The sequence below is a fragment of the Macrobrachium nipponense genome, chromosome 9 (assembly GCF_015104395.2).
Source record: "Macrobrachium nipponense isolate FS-2020 chromosome 9, ASM1510439v2, whole genome shotgun sequence".
NCBI classification, from domain to species: domain Eukaryota; kingdom Metazoa; phylum Arthropoda; class Malacostraca; order Decapoda; family Palaemonidae; genus Macrobrachium; species Macrobrachium nipponense.
Genome location: NC_061110.1, coordinates 78291468 through 78314666, shown reverse-complemented (window position 1 = coordinate 78314666; position 23199 = coordinate 78291468). Strand labels below are relative to the sequence as shown.

At 41.7% G+C, this 23199-nt stretch overlaps 1 protein-coding gene across 1 annotated transcript in view; it reads left to right on the top strand.

Annotated features, from left to right (window-relative positions):
• Window positions 1–1691: 1691 nt before the first annotated feature.
• LOC135218026 (uncharacterized) overlaps window positions 1692–23199 on the top strand; it is a 182417-nt gene continuing 160909 nt past the window's right edge. Inside the window, exons 1-2 of the mRNA XM_064254172.1 lie at window positions 1692–1866; window positions 7935–8087. The gene's annotated coding sequence lies outside the window, so the exon portion shown is untranslated. The remainder of the gene's footprint in view (window positions 1867–7934; window positions 8088–23199) is intronic.

The following is a 23199-nucleotide window of genomic DNA, read 5'->3' as shown; positions in this document are numbered from 1 at the left end:
AGTGGTCTCACTCGCCTAGTGTTCATACCGACACCCTCCTGGAGGGTGAGCGAGTCAGTTATACTGACCTTTTTCTTTATTTTATTTATTCTCTGGTATGTGTTAGTACATTTACCCTAGAAATAATAGATTAAAGGATATTTCGCTGGCGACACGAGCCAATCGCCCAGAAATAGATTTTTCCTTACGTCAAAATCCCTTTTAAGGGAAAAAGAGTCTTATATGTCGTCAAATATGGTAGCCGCTTGCCTGATGCCATAGTCCCCAAGTACCAGTAGCTTTATACAGGTGATGGCACTGTAGTCTCATCCAACAATGCTATTTTTGAGATGGTAAATACAAGTGCCAGTGCACTTTTTTTTTTTCTTTTTCCAGCTAAAATGAGTTTTGCCCCTGCTGTTCTTAGTAGTACTTTCATTTTAAAATTTTTATTTTTCTTGGCAAATCTGTTAACAATATTTGCTTACTGGAACTTCCAGCAGAGCTCTGGTTGTACTTCTTTCATTTTGTCAACGTACTGTATCGAATCTTCTAGCAAAGTTGACCATTAATTTTAGCCATTTGTATAGCTTTTAAATACTCCCAGTTGTTTTAATAGTTTTAGAAGTAGTACAAGAAGTGTACAATACTGACAGTTTGGTCATAAATGTCAAGTAATTCTTTGGCTTGGCTCCAACTATGACCGAAATATTTAATATTAGCTATATAATATCCAGTACATCACTATAAATTTGGGTGGTCTTTTTTATCATTTGGAAACATTTGACAATCAACCTAATTATAGAGCTGGCATGCTATGCCAGATACAAGTAGCCAGTCTTTGTGCTAAGTATACTGAAGTTTCTGCAGATAACAAAAGTTGACTTGAGTCAAAATATTTTAAATTTAGATGTTAAAGTGACCTAGCAAAAATTCTGACAGCATATTAATTGTCTAATTAGACCCTAAACATCAAGCTTGGCAAAACAAAACCAACATGACCACTGTTTCATCAAACATGAGAGATAACCCTTTTTTCTTTGACATTTCACCATAGCTTTTTATGATTTTAGACAGAATTAGTGATGTGCTTAATATAAAATTAAAATACACATAATCACCCTTGAATTGGTAGTTGTGGTGGTTGTCACTCATGCAAATGAGCAACTGTAGTTATATCAACTCCCAAACATTGAGGGTCTAATAATACCTCTGCTCAAGTGAATTGAGATACAAATATCGGATGAGAACAAGTCTCGGATGCATCTCTTTGAATGTTTGCAAAACCCATTGTTTGTTTTATCAAGAAATTGAGAAAGTTTTTGTAAGTTAAGTCATGTTAGCTTAATCTTCTAAAGCTAGACACGAAAACTAACCCACTATTTTTATCATTAGCTGATTTCTACAGCCTTCATATCCAGTTTTTCACCCACAGCAGTGACTGAATACTGTCTGATTAATCAGCAGTGAACCAACATGACCTTTACATCCATCAATGAGGCAATGTGAATTAGAAAAGTTCCAGTAAAAGTTTGGTGTACAGTATTAGAAAAAACTTAGTAGACAAACGAGTATGAAGTAATGTATAGTTAATAACACCTAACCATTGAGAAATTAAAATTTTTTCAAACAGATGGGATCTATATATTACATGTGATTTCGAATGGGCTTGGTGCAATGCGCTCTTTATAAATGAAAATTTAAGTGCTCTTGAATTCCTTATTACAGTCATCTTCTGCCAAAACAACAGTGAGCAACCTCAGTCCTAGTGACTGTCAAAATTCTGAGGCAGTTAATAAATCTGCTGAACCTTCTCCAAAATGCAGTGATAAAAGTCATCTGCTGAGTTCTTCAGGTCCTCCAGAGTGTTTTGTAAAGCTGGCTAAGGTGAGTTAGATTCCAATAGATTTACTCAGTATCAGCCTTGGTGCAATGAATTTCCATTTCAAGTTTCTCCATTTCTGTTTGCTCAGATAAAACTAAACTTCTACTATTATTTCTATTATCCTGAAGGGATTCTGGAAGTCTTCTCACTAAGATAAAATACTTAATATCTTTAAAAATACAGAAGGGATTGAAAATATAACACTCGGTCATTCTTAATCATACAGACAACAATATTTTTGTTGACAGGCACACTTTTTTGAGGCACTCTACTCATTCAACTTTATCAAATTTTTAAACGTATGCACATTCATAGCCCCTCAACTTATCAACTACTTTTGGGGTGTGTTTCAATTCTGATTAGACTTATAGTATAGAGCCTTCTCTAGAACTTTAAAAATGCATATGTAATAGTTAACAGTTATTCCAAATAATTTTTTTTCCAAACTAAATGCACAGAATGTTTATCATGTAATTTAATAGTTCTTTGAAGAAAATCCATCTTGTATATAAAGGTCTGTTAAGTTGAGGGGTTAATGTAATACATTTTAGTTTACATATCCTATTTTCTTCTTACAATCCTGTAAAAATATTTTTTTCAGTACAACACAAGATAATATTTTGGTGCACCCCATCCACAATTAGTGCTGCTCAAGTATAATTTGGATGGGGGTATATAAATCCTTATTCAGTGTGATAAGGAACTTCATTATACATTTTATTTTATTCTTTTTTCTATGTAAGTCCTGTGTATACATTGATTTTGACACAAATCCAACATGTAATCTTCTTTGACATGCAAAAGCTTTCTGTTCGAGAAAAAAATGCCATAAATCCACCAGTTCTGTATTTATTTAATTTCACTCTGATATTTCTAAACTTTAACTGCCCTTTTAAACTTGTGGTTATCAATTATAATTAATACTTTATACAGCACTGTTGAAGCCTTGTCTGAAACTTTCACCAAGTGAGTCACGTTTCTAAAGTGCCATTTAATATTGCAAACAAAAATTTGAAAAAAAAAATTAATTTTAAAAGATACATTTTTTATCATTTAGTAAATTAAAAATAATTTTATGAGGCAAATTTTAAGGTTAACTTTATTATACTTTAACCTGTGTTTGAGAAGATATCTGTCATCACTTAATTCTAATTATAATCATGTTCAGCCTTAACAGTATTCTGATACTGGAAAACTGACACATATGCCTAACTTAAGAGAAATTAATTAACTACAGTACTATTACTAATGGCGCAGCTTATAAAACTCAAAAGTAAGTACTATTAAGTATTTCATGAGAAATAATTTTCACCACAATCCAGTTTTTTTTTGCAGTTCCTAACAGTATTCTTATACTGTATATCTTCAAAAACCATAACAAATAGAAGTGTGGTATTTTCAGCTATTTCACCTCACCTTACACAGCATATTAGGTACAAAGTAAAATTAAAAGTAGAAATATTGATATCACACTCTATACAATCAATTAAAAAGACTCCATTGTAATGACAAGCAAAACTTGACACAATTTTTAGTTTAATTAAAAAACTTAAAAGAAAGAGATAACAAATTTGTCCAAAAATAGTCTTCTGCCTACCATAGGTTTGAAGTGAGGAACATTAACCTACTAATACTGTAAAGATACACGATACACAAATACCAAATTAGAAGGAAATTTATCTCTTACGGGTGAAACAGTAACACAGTAATAGTGGCACAGGAAAACTTATATAGTACAAACAAATCGTACAACACCGCAAAATGGTGAATCTTTTACAAAATGTGATCATTTCCTTCTTGAAAATATTTTGTATTTTATAACCTTTCTATCTTTTCCCTCTCCAGTACTTTTGGCTGAATGTAAATCTTGTAGTTCAGACCTGATGTGAGCAGGGGTAAAGGTAAACTTCCTCCTATAAGACAGATCCTTAGCCAAAGACATTTTGTCTAAAGATAACGGTTTTCTCTTGATTCCTCTATTTCTTAAGCCATGAGAAGAAATTACCCTTTTTGATGGGTGCCAGATTTCCAGCTTTTTAAATTATCCATTAAGGGTTGGAATTTCTGAAAGGAGAAAGTGTGCTAGTTGGTTGGTGACATTTTTTTTCAGTTATCAAAAACTTGATGAATCAACCACAGGTTTGTCATGGAATGGGGCTATTGGAGCTTTAGCTCCCTTGGAAGTAGAATTTCAAGTATTCAGATCAAGAGCAGAAACAACCTGGAATATGTAATGTCGTAGTAGGTCTTTCACAACCATGGATTGTATGTGCAATATTCAGCTGTCCCTCTTTGTTGTGGGTGTAATGTGTTTCCCACACTCCATGAAGTTGACCTGACTCTAACACTAAAATACATAGTACGTAGTGAGGACCTGCTGTACAGTACCAGTGAGGTGCAACAAGTTAAGTCATATGGATAATAGCTTGTTCCTTGCGATAATTCTTCCACTTGAGGAGTAAATATTTGATACAGAGATGGTGTATATTCTCCTCTTACTACAAAAAACAGTAGTTTGCTCTGTCTGTTGTCTGTAAGCACTTTTCACTGGTGCGGAATCCCACGTAAGTGCTTAACAGCTGACAGAACAATTTATTAGCAATAGGGGTTAAAGAGGGGTGAGGGATAGAGTCTTTCCCTACTCAGTGAATACCTTACTAACAAGACCAAGCCATTTTCAAATCGGAGCTGAATATGGTTAAGATACAGATGAAAATTACATCTGGGAAAAATACTGCTCGGTTGGCAGTTTACGGTAAACATTGAATTGTGAATTCTTACATTCTGACAAGTAGGGCAGGTACAAAAACATAGGAAATAACAAGAAAAGGAAATAAAAAGTTCAAGCGTTAGCTTGGCATAAAAACTCCGGTGTTAGATAAATGTTACTTTAGAGTAGTACAGTCACATAGTCTGGGGCCGTGGCACCCAGCCTCACCACCTGGGTACCGGCCCCCACTAACTAGTAGAAACAAATAATAATCTACCAGATTTCAAAATGTTTTTGTATGTTTCAGACATATAAAGCAAAGCCTTTTACCATAATCTCACTTCAGCCAACCCCACATAACCTTGATTGCTAAAGGATAGTGATGGGTACCGACTGGCGAGCAGGCAGTACCCTGCAACTCATCTTGTGCGCCAGTGAATACATGTAAACCAATGACTGTAGTTGTGTATATCTAGCAAAATACTCAATAGTTCAAGAAATTTTTAATATTTTAATTTTGTCCACCACAGATGAGCCTGAGCTATTTCATGTATAGTAGTTTTATTTTATTAAGATTTCTCCTATCAAATATGTAAGCATTATTTGCTTCCTGAGGATCTCAAGCAAAGTTTAATTGTGCATCTGTGATTTTTGGCTACATACAGTATGTGCTGTTTTTTTAATTGTCTTGTGAAGTTGAGCATTGTCCTGGCTTTTGCTTGAGCAATAAACCAAGTTTTTATAGTTTTCTTGTCTTCATAATGAAGTTAACATTAATTTAAGTCCTCTTCATGGCTGTAAAATCACGTTTGTTCCTACATGATAAACATTGTACAAACCCTCGGTCCTTTACAATAGGGATATACTTGCGGACGTAACAGCTGGAATACGGCCATTAAAATCTTGAACAAGGTTGTTAGGCAGTAACTACTGCCCAGTAAGTGGGGGGACCCGCCCTGCCCGGATGTAAACACTCCAGTTTACTTGTGGCCGTCTTCTAGTGAAGATGTGTGTTTGTGAGCTTTTGCTGACTGGTCGTTAGTCACAAGTTTCCAGGTGAGATCTTTCTTTTATATGTTTTCAAGGCTGCATCCCATTTCTCTCTGGCAGTGGCAAAGAGGGTAGACTTGTTGCATGGATCATCTTCGGCATCACCCTTCAAAAGGCGGGTTATCATGTCGCAACTCTGTCTCGGATGTCGAATCCTTCATGATCATCTATGCCTTTGAACATTGTTTTTATTGATCCAGATCAATCATTAATTTGTCCTATTGATGGGTTGCTGGACCTGCGGAGACGTGACACCCTTCATTGGATGTCAATTTTCTTTCTCCACTACGAGCTTGCCAAGAGGACAAGTTGCATCTCTTTCCCATGGTGTGCAGCTCTAGAGGTAAAAGGATGCGAGAGTGACTGGTCTCTCCTCCTTTCCCCTCCCCATCCTTCTACTTCTCTTTGTTTGAGTTTAGAATAGGACTCAAACTTACACTGGCTGGTCAGGTGTTTGATGCGGTAACCTTACGCATCGAGTTTCTTTTCTGTTTTTTTTTTATCAGAATCATAGAAGCTATCGCACTCCTTCCTCTACCAAGGGGAGGAAGCAGATACAGGCAATAAGGCAGGAACATCTCATATCTTTGCCTTAATACCTCTTGATTCTTCATATTCTTTGCCTTAATACCTCCGATTCTTTATATTCTTCACTGCGTTTTTGTATGAGTTACGATTCCTCTCTCATTACAAAAAGGCCCTGAGGTCTGACTTTTGATCTTGCGGTTCTTAGACTCTGATCAATGTGTCAAGAGGCAGGGCACTCCTCCTTGCTCTTTCAACCAGGAGGAATTGCCCAGGTGTGCTGAACTCCAGTCAGTTCTAGAGACTCACTCAGATTCCTCCTTCCAAAGAGTGAATCTTCGTATTGTAAAGGACTGAGGGTTTGTATGTCGTGTAGGAACAAATCATAATTTTTTAAAGTACGGTAAACTATTTTTCCTAACTATACAAACCTGAGGTCCTTGACACTAATTGCCCACCTCATGCCACCCCTCAGTCTGAAACATGAGCCTCAAGTAAATTGGAGTGTTTACGTCCAGGCAGGCAGGTCTCCCCGCCTACTGGGCGATAGCTACTGCCTAACCACCTTGTTCAAGATTTCAACGGCCGTATTCCAGCTGCTAAGGCTGCAAGTATATCCCTGTTGTAAAGGACCTCATGTTTGTATAGTTAGGAAAAACACAATTTACTTTCAAAAATTGTAACATCTTTCAGGTGATATATAACCACAGTATTTTTTGTTAATAACAGTTCTGGAAGTACTTAAATTTAGATACCCAGTAGTATAGACAGCTTGGTCATAAGTGTCTGTAAATTCATTGGCTCTGGCCTCGGTGTGGCTGAAATATTTGATAAACCAGGCAATATGAAGTACACCGCTAGAAATATGGATGGGCTTCTACATAATCAGGAAACGTGTAGATTAACCTTATTGTAGAGCTGGTCTGCCATGTTGATTAGTCAGTAAAACGGAAACAAGCCAGTCTTTGTGCTGAGCACTGAAGTTTTTAGAGATAACAAAAGTTGATTTGGGTCAAATTAGAAGTCAAAGTGACCTGAGAAAATCTTGGAACATGCCAGTTGTTTGTTTAGACTGTATACCATGCCAGGCAAAACAAGCCATGCCAACTAAGGAAGAGCATGGAAGTTTTTTTTTGTTTGTTTACAATTCACCACTGCTCACTGTAACTAAAATCCCTGTTATTTGTACTTGACATGAAATTAAAACAAAGAATCACCGAATTCCTTGTTGTGGTTGTTGTCACTCAATATTTACGAGCAGCAACAGTTCTATCAACTTTTAAAAAGTTGTTGGTCTAATGATACATAAAATTCTGAGTTAGGCATCATCTGAGAAATTTTTCAACATTGCTTTTACGTGTCTTTGGAGTGGAAAGACGAGAAAGAGGAGGGATAGGATCACTTTTCCAAGTCATTTCCTAAAGATGGAAAAGTTAAATCCAATGGAAATATGTTATTATTCAAGAAAAAATTAAAATTATTCATATTTAGTGACGGTGACGGCTACTCTACCAATAACTGGATCAGCGATACTAACAGAATAAACCATCAAGAATTTTTGTTTTTGAAGTGAGGCCTGCTGGGCATCTGTTTTGCCAGAGAAAGCCAAACAGGCACCAAATAAACTCACATAGTGAAACAAGATATTTAATAACACCTAACCTTTGAGCAATTAATTTTCTTCAAATAAATAGGATCTATATGCTAGGCTTCGAATGGGCTTGTTTTGATGCACTTTTTAGAAATGAAAAATTTATGTAAGTGCTCTCGAATTCCTTATTACAGTCATCTTCAACCAAAACGGTGAACACCCTTAGTCCTAATGACTATCAAAACTCTGTGGGAAGTAAATCTGCTGAACCTTCTCCAAGATGCAGTGTTAAAAGTCGTCTGTTCAATTCTTCAGGTCCTCCAGAGTGTCTTGTAAAGTTGACTAAGGTGAGTTTGATAACTAGAGGCCTACTGGGTACTAATCTTGGTGCAACGGATTTCCACTTCAAGTTTCCCTGGTGTGGTTTACCCAGATTAAATTATTAGAGATACATTTTTATCTCTTTACTACTGTGGAGGGATTCTGATGTAACATCACCTAAAATAATATATTTAACACATTAAACAACAAAATAGAAATATGATATTCATTCATTCTTGATCATAAATGTAACCATATTTTTATTAACAAGCACATTTGTTCAGTCCAGTAGTACTTGTTTAGCTATACAGTACATATTAGATATTTAAACATATGCATAATGTAATATACTCTTGTTGATATAGTATTGTACTGAAAGATTTTCCTCTTGGCACATGAATGTATCATAAACTTCTGATGCATTGTTTAGAAAGTTTTTATGTTTTTGGGTTAATGTAACACATTTCACTTTTACTTATTTTCTGCTTTTTCAGACTCTTGATTTACCCACAGTTCTGCAAAAAAAATTTTTTTTATATAAGTAACTTAACAAGTATTTACATAGCTAAGGTTTCTACTTGCACAGCAGCCTTTTTAAAAAAATTCATGGTAGCAATTCAATTGTTTTGTGTAAGTGACAGGTGCTGCCTACTATCAGAGCACTTGGTGGAAAACAACCAGCCGGTTAGTTGAATTGTGTTTCTGCTGTGGTGTGTCATACATCGGCGCCATTGAAGTATCCTTTTCCCTTTTCCTTGATTTTGTTTGTCTTGAATGGACTTCAGTGCAGTACATATCACTGTATTTGAGTAGCCTTCAAGTTTAGATTAGCTTATTAATATTTAGGATCAGGATTTCCATATTATGTCTGATTCTAGTTCCCTTGGCCTTCATTATTGTAGCAAAGATAGTAAGATTGACCAAAGCTTGCTATGATTCATATACAGTTTGCAGTAAGTGCAGGGGACAAGAGTGTAGTAGGAAGAAAATTTGTGCTGAATTACTTGAGTGGGATGAGAAAAAGTGGAAAGTTCTTAGATCTCACCTTGACAAGTTAGAAAGGGATAGGAAGAGGAAAGCAGCTTCTAGAGCCGAGAGATGGTCACATAGTCTAGAAACAACTCCTAACCTAGATTAGAAGTTAGCCTGCTATTTCTTCGACTCCTATTCCCAACTTTTCTCCTAATCTTTGTCCTACTTTTCGTCCACCTACTCCTGTGCCTGGCTTCCTTGCTTCCGACCCTTTTGCCATTGCCTGTCTTGAATCTAAGTTTAGTAAGAAAATAGGTGTAGTAGTAAGTACAGTGGCTGAGTTGTTGCTTCCCCAGTCAACCCTGTTACGCTATCCCAGGTGTCGACAGACTGCCACTGGAAAGGTGTCTCATTAGGAGTGCACCAATTTATTGCACTGATACTTCAAAATTTTAATTTCTCTACCAAAATTATTGTAAAAATATTTTGTATTTATGTGAAAAATTATTGTATATTTTACCACTACCTTATGCTCTACAGTAATATGAAGGTGGTGTATAATAAATAGCAGAATCTTTATCAGGAAAACATTTAATCTTGCTTTTTAATCAATAGTAAAAGCTAAAATCTTGGAATTATCGTATAAAATGTACGATAGTTGGAAGGTATCATACATCTTACCAGAGGCAGTATAATCATACATGTACTATAATTATCGTATGAATTGCAGCCCTGCAGTGAAGTCACCTCCAACGATTCCGATGTGGACAGGAGGCGGTGGAAACAATTCCTGGATTCTTGTAGTCCACTTAAGACCCTTTGGATGATGTGGATCAGCGTTCAGATCCAGTTCCAATTAACCTCTTCTTTACCATAAAGTTTAGCCAAATGTAAACATTGCATTCGCTATCGAACCAATTTTCTTGGTAATGAAATAATAAATAAATATAAAAATACATGGGTCATACTTTATGTGGCTAGTATATTCATTCCTCTTCACATATGAACTTTTTACCGAAGTATCTCCAGAAAAAGAAGACAGGAGAAAAGAAGCACAGAAAACAAAATTACCAAAGGTTTTATACTTGTGTAGAAGATACGTATTTTACATTTTCACACTTCTATGTTTAAAATAATGAACATGGTTTCTTGGTTACATCATTTTTTTCACTTATTACAATAAGCAAGTGCGTCAAAGCCTACAACGCATTCAATAATTTCTGGGCTCAGTTCGTGTCGCTGCGCGAAATATCCTTTAATCCATTATTTCTAAGGTAAATGTACTAACACATACCAGAGAATAAATAAAATAAAGAAAAGGTCAGTACAACTGACTCGCTCACCCTCCAAGAGGGTGTCGGTATGAACACTATGGCGAGTGAGACCACTACCACGAACCGCTTGCCAATAGAAATCTCCCACTACAAAATCCCCACCAGAGGGGAGCCGACCCACAGAGTGGGCAGCAACTACTACTACTCCATCCCATGCTGCCGACTGCTGCGCCTCTGGTGGCCATCCTTTTCAGTTAGCGCACAGCGTATACACGTGCCCTTTTTTGCTCTGTGTTTTTGTGCCCTTTTTTACTGGATTTATTCATCATGGAGCGTACAGCCATTGCAGCAGCTAAGTTAAGTAATCAGTGTTTATTGCTATTTGGTTTTTTCCGGCCTTGAGTCAGTATTTGCCGTTTTTTAGGTATAAATACGAGCTCTAGGTCGGAAGCATGGCAGCATGGTTCTGCCTCGTGGCGGGTTCGTTCTTGGTCTTCCATACCCAGAACCTTCCCTTACTTATTACGCTCTGTTATTAGTTATCCTATTTAATTTAAGGGTACAGCCTACGTGGTTTATGTCATGCATGCATGTCTTTTCACCTTGCGTAGGCATCTTCCATCCAGACCCTAGCCACAGCTCTTAGTATCGGCCCCGGCTAGCTTTGAGTGGTAGACTTTCTTTCGGGTTAGTCGTACACTCCTGGATTTTTTCTCCTACTATTTTATTTTCTTTCTTTACATTTAGTGATTTTGTTTATTATATATATTATGTTTATGTTAGTGTTCGGCGTCTGGCTTCACCTAGCCTAGGTTATGTCCTATTGGTCACATGTGCTTCCGCTCTTCAGTTCGGTTGCTTCTCTATAGCATCTCTCTGATCAGTCGGTTGTGTATCCTAGGCTTTATTGTTTCATTGTATCTCTTGTTACCGCTCCGTGGTCACTACGTGATCACGGAGCAGCCAGACGCCTGTCCAGTCATCTTTCCCTCCTCCCGCTCTTCCATAGGGCCGGGGGAGGGTTGGTCTGCCCACGCTCGCTCTGCATACCCGGGCCTGCCTCCCTCTCCCCCTAGGCGGAGGGAGTAGGGGGACGGTACAGACCCAGACTGGACTCGACCTCTCCAGCTTCTCGGTACGCTCGGATGGCTAAGGTGGGGGGGGGGGGGGGGACTGGCCTCTTCCCCCCCCCCTCCGTCGTTTCTCCGTCGCTCCGTTGCTAGCTCGAGTCTGTTTGCCCTCTCGCCCTTTCCCACCTTACTGGGGCTCTTTATCTACCGGAGCTCCGGCATCCACGTGGAAAGGTGCTAGTTCACCCTGACGGGCGGACTGCGGCATACAGTTGGTCTCTACTAACCACCCCGTCGCGCTGATATCGCGTCACGCTCCGCCACGCACCGGACTTAGTCCGGTACGTCCCATGTTTTTAGGTTTAAGTTTAGTTTTTAATTTAAACTATATTAAGTTTAATTTAAGCTACATTAAACCTCCCCTCCATTGCATGCTCACACCGGATCTCTCCGGGGTTATAGCCTATTCAGGCGGTAAGGGAGGGGTTATGCCCGAAATTTTTTCGCGCTCCGGCATGCAACGGAGTTCTTTTAACCTTTAGCCTGTAAGTGATATCTTTTAGGATGCTCATGTGTCTTTTCACTTACAGACCACCAACTGTGAGCATCCGGGATGCAATGCCATGCTCCAGGACCCCTGTGGGCATGAAGTCTGCCGGTCCCATGCTCCATGCGCGACTCCGCACGGGAACCTCCAAGTCTGGTATCACGAGACCTGCACGATTTGCTATGATCTGGTGAGCCAGCTCTTAGACGGGGTAAGTATTTCCAACTCCGTTAGCCAATCCCTACAAGATTATAGTTCTTAAGTTTAATTTTAATCTTATCTTAAACTTAAACGAATTTTATATGGGATATCGCATCCTCTATAATTTTAAGTTAACCTTGTACTTAAGTTTTAATTTTAAGTTTAATCTTAAAAAAACTAACAAGTACCCTCTCTTCCAGGCTCCGGCTGTTAGAGACACCGCACTGGCAACCCTGCGGGCCTGGGTCGGCGGTTTTGGGAAGAACGCCGCCAAGGGTCAGCCCTACATACTGGAGAAGAGGTTGGCGGTCCTGATCTTCCCCGGCGGCAAGTCAACGGGCTACGTCGACCCAACAGAGGCGGGCCCGACTATTGCGCGGATTCAGCAGCAGCTCGCCGCTTCGTTGACTGATCCAGGCCAGGACATCTCGTCGGAAGTCGCGACGCTGGACCTAAACATTGAGCCGATGGTAGGTGTTGACGACCTGTTGGTCGAGGTGAGTACGTTGGACGCCCAAGGGCTTCCCTTAGGCGCCACTGGATCTTCTACTCCTGCACAATCTCCAGCTTCCTTCCAAGGCTTTACAGGAGCCGAGCTTTATACTTCTCCTGAAGCTTCTGTTAGACCTAAGGTCAAAGGACAAGCGGTGGTAAAAACCTTGACTAAGACGTCGTCGTCGTCTAAAAAGACTTCGTCGGCGTCAACATCTCGCAAGTCTCCGGCTACAAACCCCGGAGCAGAGAGGTCTAGAGCTTCTGGGTCCGGCTCCAAATCCTCAAGGAGTAGATCCTCCAAGGAGAGATCACACACTCCAGCGGAGTCAACCGTTCCTTCACTTCCTTTGGTCCCTGTTCAGAGCTACCCGTCCACCTCCGCAGCAGCTCCGGCTTTGGATCCCAATGCTGGCCTGTTGCAACACATGGGGGATCTGGTTGGGACTCTCAAGAACAGTATGGGAACATATGTTCTCCCGGTTGTCTGATAGGATCAACTCCCAGGACAACATTATCGCCGGACTAAGCCAAGCTCCGCTAGCTACTCCCCCACCTTTCGGCACAGGGGTACCTCAGTTGCCACCATATGACTCTCTGCCTCCGTTCAGCATGAACAATCCCTGGAGAGTGGCGTCATACGCCCCCTTCCAAGACGGACTTATCTCCATCCCGGAATGTGGAACTCGAAGGATTGAGGACTTCGAGTTCTACCCGAAAGATCTCCAACCGCCGTTCATCGGCTACGCCAGGCTCACCGCCGCTGCCATGACGCGAGATGATAAGGTCCCTAAAGAGACAGTCCTCTATTCACGTGACCAGGCTCAAAGAGAATGGCTCAGGTGCTTAGAGGACATGGACTGTTCAAACACTAAGATACAGCCGTTTAAGAGTCCATTTACAATCTTCACAATGGAAGAGGGTACTCCGCTTCCTTTCCTGACGAAGATTGCTACGGTCACTATCCCAGCGGCCCAAAAGGGGGACTCGTTGCCGCAGCTAAAGGAAGCGGACCCTACATCTCCTTTACTTCCCTCAACCGGAGATTTGTGGGAAGATCTGCCCAACACTTTTTCTGCGGGCAAACTCAAACCGGACTGTGCTATGGAGCAGTTTGGTGAGAAGCTGCCTAGACTTCCAGATAGCCTTATTCAGGCAGAGTTTGAGGCCAAGTCTAGGCTGGCCAGGTCTCTCAACACCATGGCCATGACTGAGGTGGCTACCATTGCTTATGGTTCCGAGCCACTGTTCAAGCTAATCACCAAGTCACTGACTCAAACGGTACAGTCTGACTTGTTCGAGTTCGCCACAGCCAGAACAAACTGTCGGAAACATGTCCTCCAAGAAGCAACTATTCGGCATGAACCGAATAAGTTGCTTTCATCAAACATCTGGGGAGCAGACCTCTTCCCAGATGCAATGGTAAAGGAGGTCCAGGCAGAGGCTACGAGGCTTAACCAAAGCCTTAAGGATCGTTGGGGTCTCACTGCAAAGAGACGCCAAGATCAAGCTGTCAGGGGTAAGGCTCAGAAGAAACCCAGACGTTTCCAGCCTTACCAAAAGAAACAGCAACGGTTTGCCCAGCCTGTTTCGGCTGTTCCGTTGGTGCAGGCAGCCCAACCCTCTACCTCCAAGGCTCAATCACAGCCTATTTATGTGATTTCCCCCCAGCCTCAACCTTCCACCTCTTACGCTGTCTCCCCAGCCTTCAACCAAGTGTTCGAAGGCCAGGCCTTTCAGAAGTATGACCGCTGGGGGGTAAGGGAGGCAGAGGTAAGCGATCCTTTCGTCAGAGAGGATCGGGAGGGTCCCTTAATAGGGGAAAGCACTTCAGGGGTGGCCGCGGAGGCTACCAACACCAATGAGGACTTCCAGGTAGGAGGGAGGCTGTTTCTCTTCCGCCACCGGTGGGGATTCAGCAAATGGGCACAAAGCATTGTGTCGAAAGGCCTGGGTTGGAGTTGGGTGGCGAATCCGCCCACACCCAGACCTTTCCGCCAACTTCCATCCAAAGAATTGACGGAGTATGCGGAGGACCTCCTTCAGAAAGGAGCAATAGCGAGAGTCAACAGATTAAAGTTTCAAGGGCGCTTGTTCAGCGTTCCAAAGAAAGGCTCACAAAAAAGAAGGGTAATCTTAGACTTGTCCCGTTTAAACTTGGCCATTCGCTGCGACAAGTTCAAGATGCTCACCATCTCGCAGGTGCAGACCTTACTTCCCCGTGGGGCCGTCACCACCTCTATCGATCTTACAGACGCATACTATCATATCCCTATTGCAAGACACTTTCGCCCGTATCTGGGCTTCAAGATAGGGGATCAGGCATTCTCCTTCAAGGTAGTTCCCTTCGGCCTCAACGTAGCACCCAGGGTGTTCACGAAGTTGGCGGAAGTGGTCGTCCAACAACTAAGATCGCAAGGGATTATGGTAGTAGCGTATCTCGACGATTGGCTAATTTGGGCTCCAACAGTCGAGGAATGCCACAAAGCAACACTGGAAGTAATCCGGTTCCTGGAATATCTAGGCTTCAAGATAAACAGGACCAAATCAAGACTCACTCCGGAGTCAAACTTCCAGTGGCTGGGCATTCAATGGAATCTATCCTCCCATACTCTGTCGATTCCATTAGCCAAGAGGAAAGAAATAGCGAAGTCAGTAAAGCAATTTCTAGGACACAAACTTGCGTCAAGGAGAACCCAGGAAAGGATTCTGGGTTCACTCCAGTTTGCATCAGTGACAAACATCTTGATGAAAGCCAAACTGAAAGTCTTAACCAGAATCTGGCGCTCACGAGCAAATGTCAGGTCCAGGGACAAATTATCCTCAGTCCCTCAGATTCTACGGAATCGTCTACGCCCTTGGGCAAAAGTCAAGAACTTGTCAATATCAGTACCCCTTCAGTTTCCTCCTCCGGGGATTACCATCCACACAGACGCTTCGTTAAGCGGTTGGGGAGGATATTCTCAGTTCAAGAAGGTTCAAGGAACCTGGTCACCCCAGTTCCGTCAGCTTCACATAAACGTACTGGAAGCAATGGCAGTGTTCTTGACTCTAAAAAGGTTACGTCCGCCAAAGTACTCTCACATAAAGCTAGTCTTAGACAGCGCAGTGGTAGTCCATTGTATAAACAGAGGAGGCTCCAAATCACGTCATCTAAATCATGTCATGGTAGCCATCTTCTCCCTGGCGGACAAGTTCAGTTGGCACCTCTCCTCCACCCATATAGCTGGAGTGAGAAACGTCATAGCAGATGCTCTATCCCGATCAGTTCCTCTGGAGTCGGAATGGTCACTGGACAACAGTTCGTTCCAATGGATTCTTCAGAGAGTTCCAGGTCTACAAGTGGATCTCTTCGCATCCCAAGCGAACCACAAACTCCCATGTTATGTGGCCCCCAACCTGGACCCTCTGGCCTATGCCACGGACGCCCTGGCCCTAGACTGGAACAACTGGGAGAAGATTTATGTCTTCCCTCCAGTGAATCTTCTCCTGAAGGTGCTGAACAAACTCAGGACGTTCAAGGGTCAAGTGGCTCTAGTAGCCCCAGACTGGCCGAAGAGCAATTGGTACCCCCTAATTCTGGAGCTGGGTCTTCGTCCTCTTCGAATTCCCAATCCCAGGCTCTCCCAGTCAGTACAAACGAAGACTGTGTTCGCTTCCTCAGGAATTCTCAAAACCCTAACTTTATGGATTTCATGAAGTTTGCAGCTAAAAGAGATGCGAATATTGATCCTCAAAATATTCTCTTCTTGGAATCTGATAAAAGAGATTCAACTTTGAGACAGTATGATGCTGCAGTCAAAAAGTTAGCAACCTTCCTGAGAGAATCAGATATTAGAATCATGACAATCAATTCAGCTATATCCTTTTTCAGGTCTTTATTTGAAAAAGGCTTAGCAGCTAGCACTATTACGACAAACAAGTCAGCCTTGAAAAAGATTTTTCAATTTGGTTTCAGCATAGACTTGACAGACTCCTACTTCTCGTCTATTCCCAAGGCTTGTGCTAGACTTAGACCTTCTGTAAGGCCTACGTCAGTATCATGGTTCTTAAATGATGTTCTAAAGCTGGCTTCAGAAACTGATAATGACACATGTTCATTTATAATGCTCTTAAGAAAAACTCTATTTTTATTAAGCTTGGCTTCAGGAGCTAGAATTTCAGAACTGTCGGCATTATCCAGGGATCCGGATCATGTTGAATTTCTTCCCACAGGGGAAGTGCTACTTTCTCCGCAACGTAGTTTTATAGCAAAGAATGAAGATCCTTTGATGAGGTGGGAACCATGGAAGGTTGTACCCCTTCCACAAGATATTTCTCTTTGCCCAGTATCGACCTTACGAGCCTTTTCTGTCCAGGACCTCCTCATCCTCATCGGGTCCTCTCTTTAAGAGAGAAAAAGGTGGTACTTTATCTATTAAAGGCATCAGGCAGCAGATCCTGTACTTTATTAAGCAAGCCAATCCTGACTCCTTCCCTAAAGCGCATGATGTCAGGGCAGTAGCCACCTCAATTAACTATTTCCAGCATATGAATTTCGATGACTGAAAAAAATATACTGGATGGAAATCGCCGACAGATATTTAAACGTCATTACTTAAAGTCCTTGGAAGCTCTGAAATTTTCAGCAGTTGCGGCGGGTAACATAGTTTCCCCGACTCTGCTTAATCTTTAGTAGAAGATCCAGTCCTCCTTTCTACCTATCTCACCCAACAGTTCGTCTATACCTGCCATGTTCATCTACGTTTACCTTGAGTCTTAGCTGCTCTTATGATGGTATAGTGGGTGCCCCTTATTTTTTTGCTAGGGTCACTCACAATTGATTGTATATAATGATCTCTTGGATGTGATCCCCTTATTTTTATGCTAGGGGACACATAGTATTTACAATGGTTACGGGTTTTGTATATTAAGTCATATACATTCCCTTTTATATTATTATTGAAGTTTGTTCTATTCAAATTATTGTTATAATTGCTTTGAGTTCTTTGTACATAATATCTATACACCGATACTGATTTCAACATATATTCCATGTAAACCCTGTATATATGTTAAATTTAAGTTAATTTTAAGAAATATTATTAGCATTAAGTTAAATTTAAGTAATATTTCTATTTTTGTATCAGTGTGTATATGTATATTTATTAGCAATTATATTTCTTTATTTTATGTTATCTTTTATTTGAGACCCTTTTTTGTCTTTTTGTTTTTATTCTTTACAATCTTGTGCTATTTCTCTGGTACGATTTCGCGCAGCGACACGAACTGAGCCCAGAAAAGGGATTTTGACGTAAGGAAAAATCTATTTCTGGGCGATTGGTTCGTGTCGCCAGCGAAATCCCGCCCTGCCCATCCCATCGCTCAAGATTGTCTGCTAACTTCAGGATGGCCACCAGAGGCGCAGCAGTCGGCAGCATGGGATGGAGTAGTAGTAGTTGCTGCCCACTCTGTGGGTCGGCTCCCCTCTGGTGGGGATTTTGTAGTGGGAGATTTCTATTGGCAAGCGGTTCGTGGTAGTGGTCTCACTCGCCATAGTGTTCATACCGACACCCTCTTGGAGGGTGAGCGAGTCAGTTGTACTGACCTTTTCTTTATTTTATTTATTCTCTGGTATGTGTTAGTACATTTACCTTAGAAATAATGGATTAAAGGATATTTTGCTGGCGACACGAACCAATCGCCCAGAAATAGATTTTTCCTTACGTCAAAATCCCTTTTCTGCCCAAAAGCACAAGGTGAAATGATGTACCCTAATAACCCTTCTACTCAAGTCGCCTTACTTGATACCGCAAGTGAGTGTTACCATGTAAATCTTTTACATCTATTTCAGAGAGATTACACTTTTTTCCAAATACTAAAGTTTTTATTACAGGCATTCCCTGGTTATCGGCGGTGGTTCTATTCTTAGCAGGGTGCTGATAAGCGAAAACTGCCATTAACTGAAACTTGGGGCACTGATATCCAGTGGTTCCTTGAGGTATGTTATGGCACAATAACTCTATTATTGTCACCTTTTGGTGCCAATAACTGGAACTAGGTGCATTATGGCGCAATAAATCACTGATTTGATGGTGCTAGACAAGTGCTATAAAACTGGATCGCCATTCACCGAGTCCGCTGATAACTGGGGATTGCCTGTATCTATATACTATATGTATATGAATATGTGTATGTGTGCATGTATGTATACACAGTATATATCCAGATGTCTAAATCTAGGTAGCCAACAATAATGTTTATTTTGCTTCATCGCATGCCTGGCAGTGTGTACCACCTTCCTGAGCACTCTAATATACTGTTTGATTTGCTCCAAACCCTTCCAACCCAAATTACCAAATCATTAGAGGTCTAGAACTGAAAAGAGGAAGGTTGTTGGTATGTGCGTACCACCTTCATATACCCCGTGCTATGCTATAAGTAGTCTTGAATGGTGGTATTACTCCATGTACCCCCAAACAAACTGTTGGTAAAGAAGTGGTTGAACGATATAAGAAGGCCAGTACTAGCCCACAGCTTTCTTGTAGTTACACTGTAGCTATATATAGGCAGTTCCTGGATAATGAGGGGGGTTCAGTACCTGGCCAACGCTGCTAACCGAAAATCGTTGCTAACTGAAAATCAGCTATAGCAGCGATAATAACCTGCTTAATGATATCGGCACTGTTAACAGTTGACAGGCACCACTGTTAACTGGAGATCAGCGCCGTTAACCGGAGATTGGAGCAGCTAACTGGAAATTGGTGCCAAAAATCCAGTTAACAGCATCGCTAGACAAGTGCTGTAAAACCGGATAGCCAATACCAATGCCACTGTTAACTGGGGCTGCCTGTATGGGACATGGCACCAGCTCTTGACTGCCAGCCATTGGTTCCCGAGTGCCCGGCACCAGCTCCTGAGTGCCTGCCACAAGCTCCCGAGCACATGATGTAGTGTTATCAGATCTCACTTGCCATTTGATGCTAAACTCTGTATGAAATTATGCAAAGTTTATCACGGTGGACACATTTACGTGTTTCAATTGCCCACTCCTAGACATGTTTCTCCACTTCAGTCATTACCTTTAGAACAAGATGAACTGTCATTGGCTCCTGTTAAGTGACGATTAGCTGAAATAATGAGCTTGTTGAGGAAAGCTCCTCTGCTTCCAAGACCTTCCTATACAGCTCTTCTTCAGTTTTTTTTTGACAAGCTTCCCAGCTTGTCTGCCCAGCTGCCGCAGTCTTGCCTGCTGTGCCTTTTTTTATGAGGAGTCAATCGGACAACAGGACTAGACTCCAAGATGGTTCTTTCTTCATCTTCCAGAAGTTTCTCAAGGAGATGGGAGATTGGCTTTCAGCTAAAAAAAAAGCAAGGAAAAGATTTTTCCGCCTTTCCTCCCTCTTGCATAGTTTGAAGATATTTATCTTTCGTCACCAGGAGTCGCTGCCTCCTCCCAAAGGGACTTCACTGTTGTCATCAACTCTTCTCGACTCTGCGTTCTTGTCTGCGAAAGTAATGTTTTTGTCGGCAGAGCTAAACCACCTTGTTCTTCGAGGCTTTTTGAAGTCTTTAGCTTCCTTGACTGAACTGTGGGAGCATGGGCTAAGAAGATGAGGACTTCCAAGCGTTATCAGGAGACATTGTCTTAGACTGGCTAGGAGTCTTGTTCTTTGCAGACAAGACCATTAGGGATGGTTCTATAGAGCTTTCCTCTCTTTTCACTTTGAGAGTACTTAAGAAGAGAGAGCTCTGATGCTCCTTTACTACTGAGTCACTCAGATGCAGAAATCGACTCTGTTATTTTATTCCCTGGACCAACCTCACCTCTTCCCGCAGGATTGTTAAGGAAATTTCGTTCAACCTTCAGAAGAAATTGACGCAAAATCTGTTGGTCCATACTTCCAAGCGTCCCAAAAATTTGCCTGCCTTTACTCCCAATATGGTCTCTCCCAGCCACCAGCAGCCCTTTCATGGAAAAAGACTTCAATTTAGGACACATTCTAATGTACAATTCATGCCAGAGTCCATTAGGAAGGGTTCAACCAAGACAGTGCACCAAAATTGAAAGGGAAGTCCATCATGTGCCAGTAGGAGCCAGACTCCTAGAGTTTAGGGAAAAGTGGATGATCAGAAGGGCGGTGCCATGGATCATCAAGGTTCTATAGGAGGGCTACATCATCCCGCTCCTGAAAGCCCATCATTAGTCACTTCTTCCATTGCATTGATGGCTTACTCAAGAGGCTCAGAGGCATTCAGCCCTTTCGGAGGAAATTGCCTCACTCCACCAAAAGAACACCAACACAGAGGGTTTATACAATCGTCTCTTTGTGGTTCTGAAAAACATCAAGGGGCTGGAGACCTCAAGAGGCTAAGAGACATTTGGCCCTTTCGGAGGGAATTGCCTCACTCTCCAAAAGAAAGCTATAGAAAAAGTCAAGAACACCAACACAGAGGGTTTATACAATCATCTCTTTGTGGTTCTGAAAACATCAAGGGGCTGGAGACCAGTCTTGGATGTAAGCACCATGAGTCGTTTTGTCTGGAAGAAAAAATATAAAAGGAACCATTTAGTCCTTGCATCCATTCACCAGGGCAACTGGATGATAATGTTAGACATGCAGGATGCATACTTCCACATTCTGATCCACCCAGTCTCCAGGAAGTATCTAAGGTTTGTTTTCAGGCTAAAGTATATAAATTTTGGGCCCTTGCTTTGGGGTTTCGACAGCCTGTCAAGTGTTCACTCGGGTCCTCACTCCTCTCTCAAAGGGAAAATGCATGAAGGACTTGCACAAGGTTTTACTTTTTACCAAGGAACTGACAGAAGTCTCAGTTGACCCTGTCCCAATAGATCCTCTATTTAGGGGTGACTCTCAATTCCCTGATTTTCAGGTTTTTCCATCTCCGAAGAGAATTTCCAGCTGCCTTCAGACAGTCTGCAGGTTTATGCCCTTTCACCTGGCACAGCTCAGCAATGGATGAACCTGCTGGGGATGGCATCCACAGAGATGTTTGTCAGTTTGTGCAAACCGCATGTGAGAGTTCTCCTCCAATTCTTTCTAAAGGCCAACTGGGACAGGAAAGCACAGCCTGACACTTACATGTTTACAATCATTCCTGAGATCAAAGAGGACCTGCAATGGTGGCTGTCCAAAGAAAGACTGTCAGAATGGAACTCCCTTCACTTTAAGCCCTGACCTACAGTTTTATTCAGATGCATTGGACTTGAGCTGAGGAGCTCTACTGGGGAAGCAAGAAGTATCCGGATGTTGACCCCAGAGCAATAAAGTCTACATATAAGTGTCAGAGAACTGAAAGCGGTTTATCTAGGCCTTCAGTGTCTCTTGACCACGTTCTGCAAAAACACAGTGGTATTCCACACGGACAATACCACGGCATTGGCATATAATACAGAAACAAAGCAGCACTTATTCCCCTTCTCTCTGCCAGGCAGCTAGAGATCTGCCACTATGGGTGCATCAAAATCAAGTGACTTTGGTCACCTGGTTTATCCAGGGGAAATTGAATGTTTTAGCAGATGAACTAAACTGTCGGAAGCAGGTCCTTACTTCTGAATGGGGCTTGGATCCTCTGGTCTGTCTAGATCTTTAGAAACTTTGGGACAAAACCAATTTAAATCTGTTTGCCACCTCCAAGAACCATCATCTGCCTCTCTCTTGCTCTCCAGCCCCAGATCCTCTGGCATGGGCAACTGACACCATGCTGCAAGACTGGTACAATCTGGATCAGTACAGTTTTCCATCCTTCAACATGATCAGGGAGGTGATAAACAAATTTCAAGCCTACTGCAATGCAACTGTGACCCTCATAGCCCTTTAGTCAAACAACCCCACTTCTGAAGACACCAACTAAGGGTTGTCCACTTTTGCCCTGACAGGCTTCAGATTGTCCACAAGCTTGTCAGAGCTAAACGCTTTTCAAGGGGAGCTGCAGAGGCTATTGCAAGATGCAGGTGAACATCTTTTAGCCTTATCTGCCAGGCCAAGTGGACATTCTTTCATTGATGGTACCTCAGGAAACTTCATTGGGAGACACTCTTCCTCTTTGCATTAGCTACTGCTAAATATATTAGTGAATTCAACCCATCAATAAAATGGTAGGTTTTTGCCCAGGGGATGCAATTTGCTCCTTTACCCTAGATTTTATTTTGGCTAAGAACAAGGACCCTTCTAAGCTCTGGCCTTATTCTTTTACCATTAAGTATTTAATGGATATCCTTGGCTCCTAGGAAGAAGAGAGAGTACTTTGCCTTGTAAGAGCTCTGAGGTACTAGTACTATATGAATAGGACAGAAAATATCAGAGGTCCATCCAGTAACCTCTGGTGTTCCATTAGATTTCAGAGGCATGTTCACAAATGCAAGAAGACATGTCGCCTATATTTAAAGTGAAACCCTATGAAGTCAGAGCTGTAGCTACCTCTTTGGCTTTCAGGCACAATATGTCCCTATCTTCCATTCTTCAATCCCCACAGGGGGCTAGTGCTGTCAGTGCACCTCATGTGGTGCACTCTAGGCATTACAGTGGTCCCCCGTATTCGCAGGGGATGCATACCAGACCTACCCGTGAATAATTGGAAC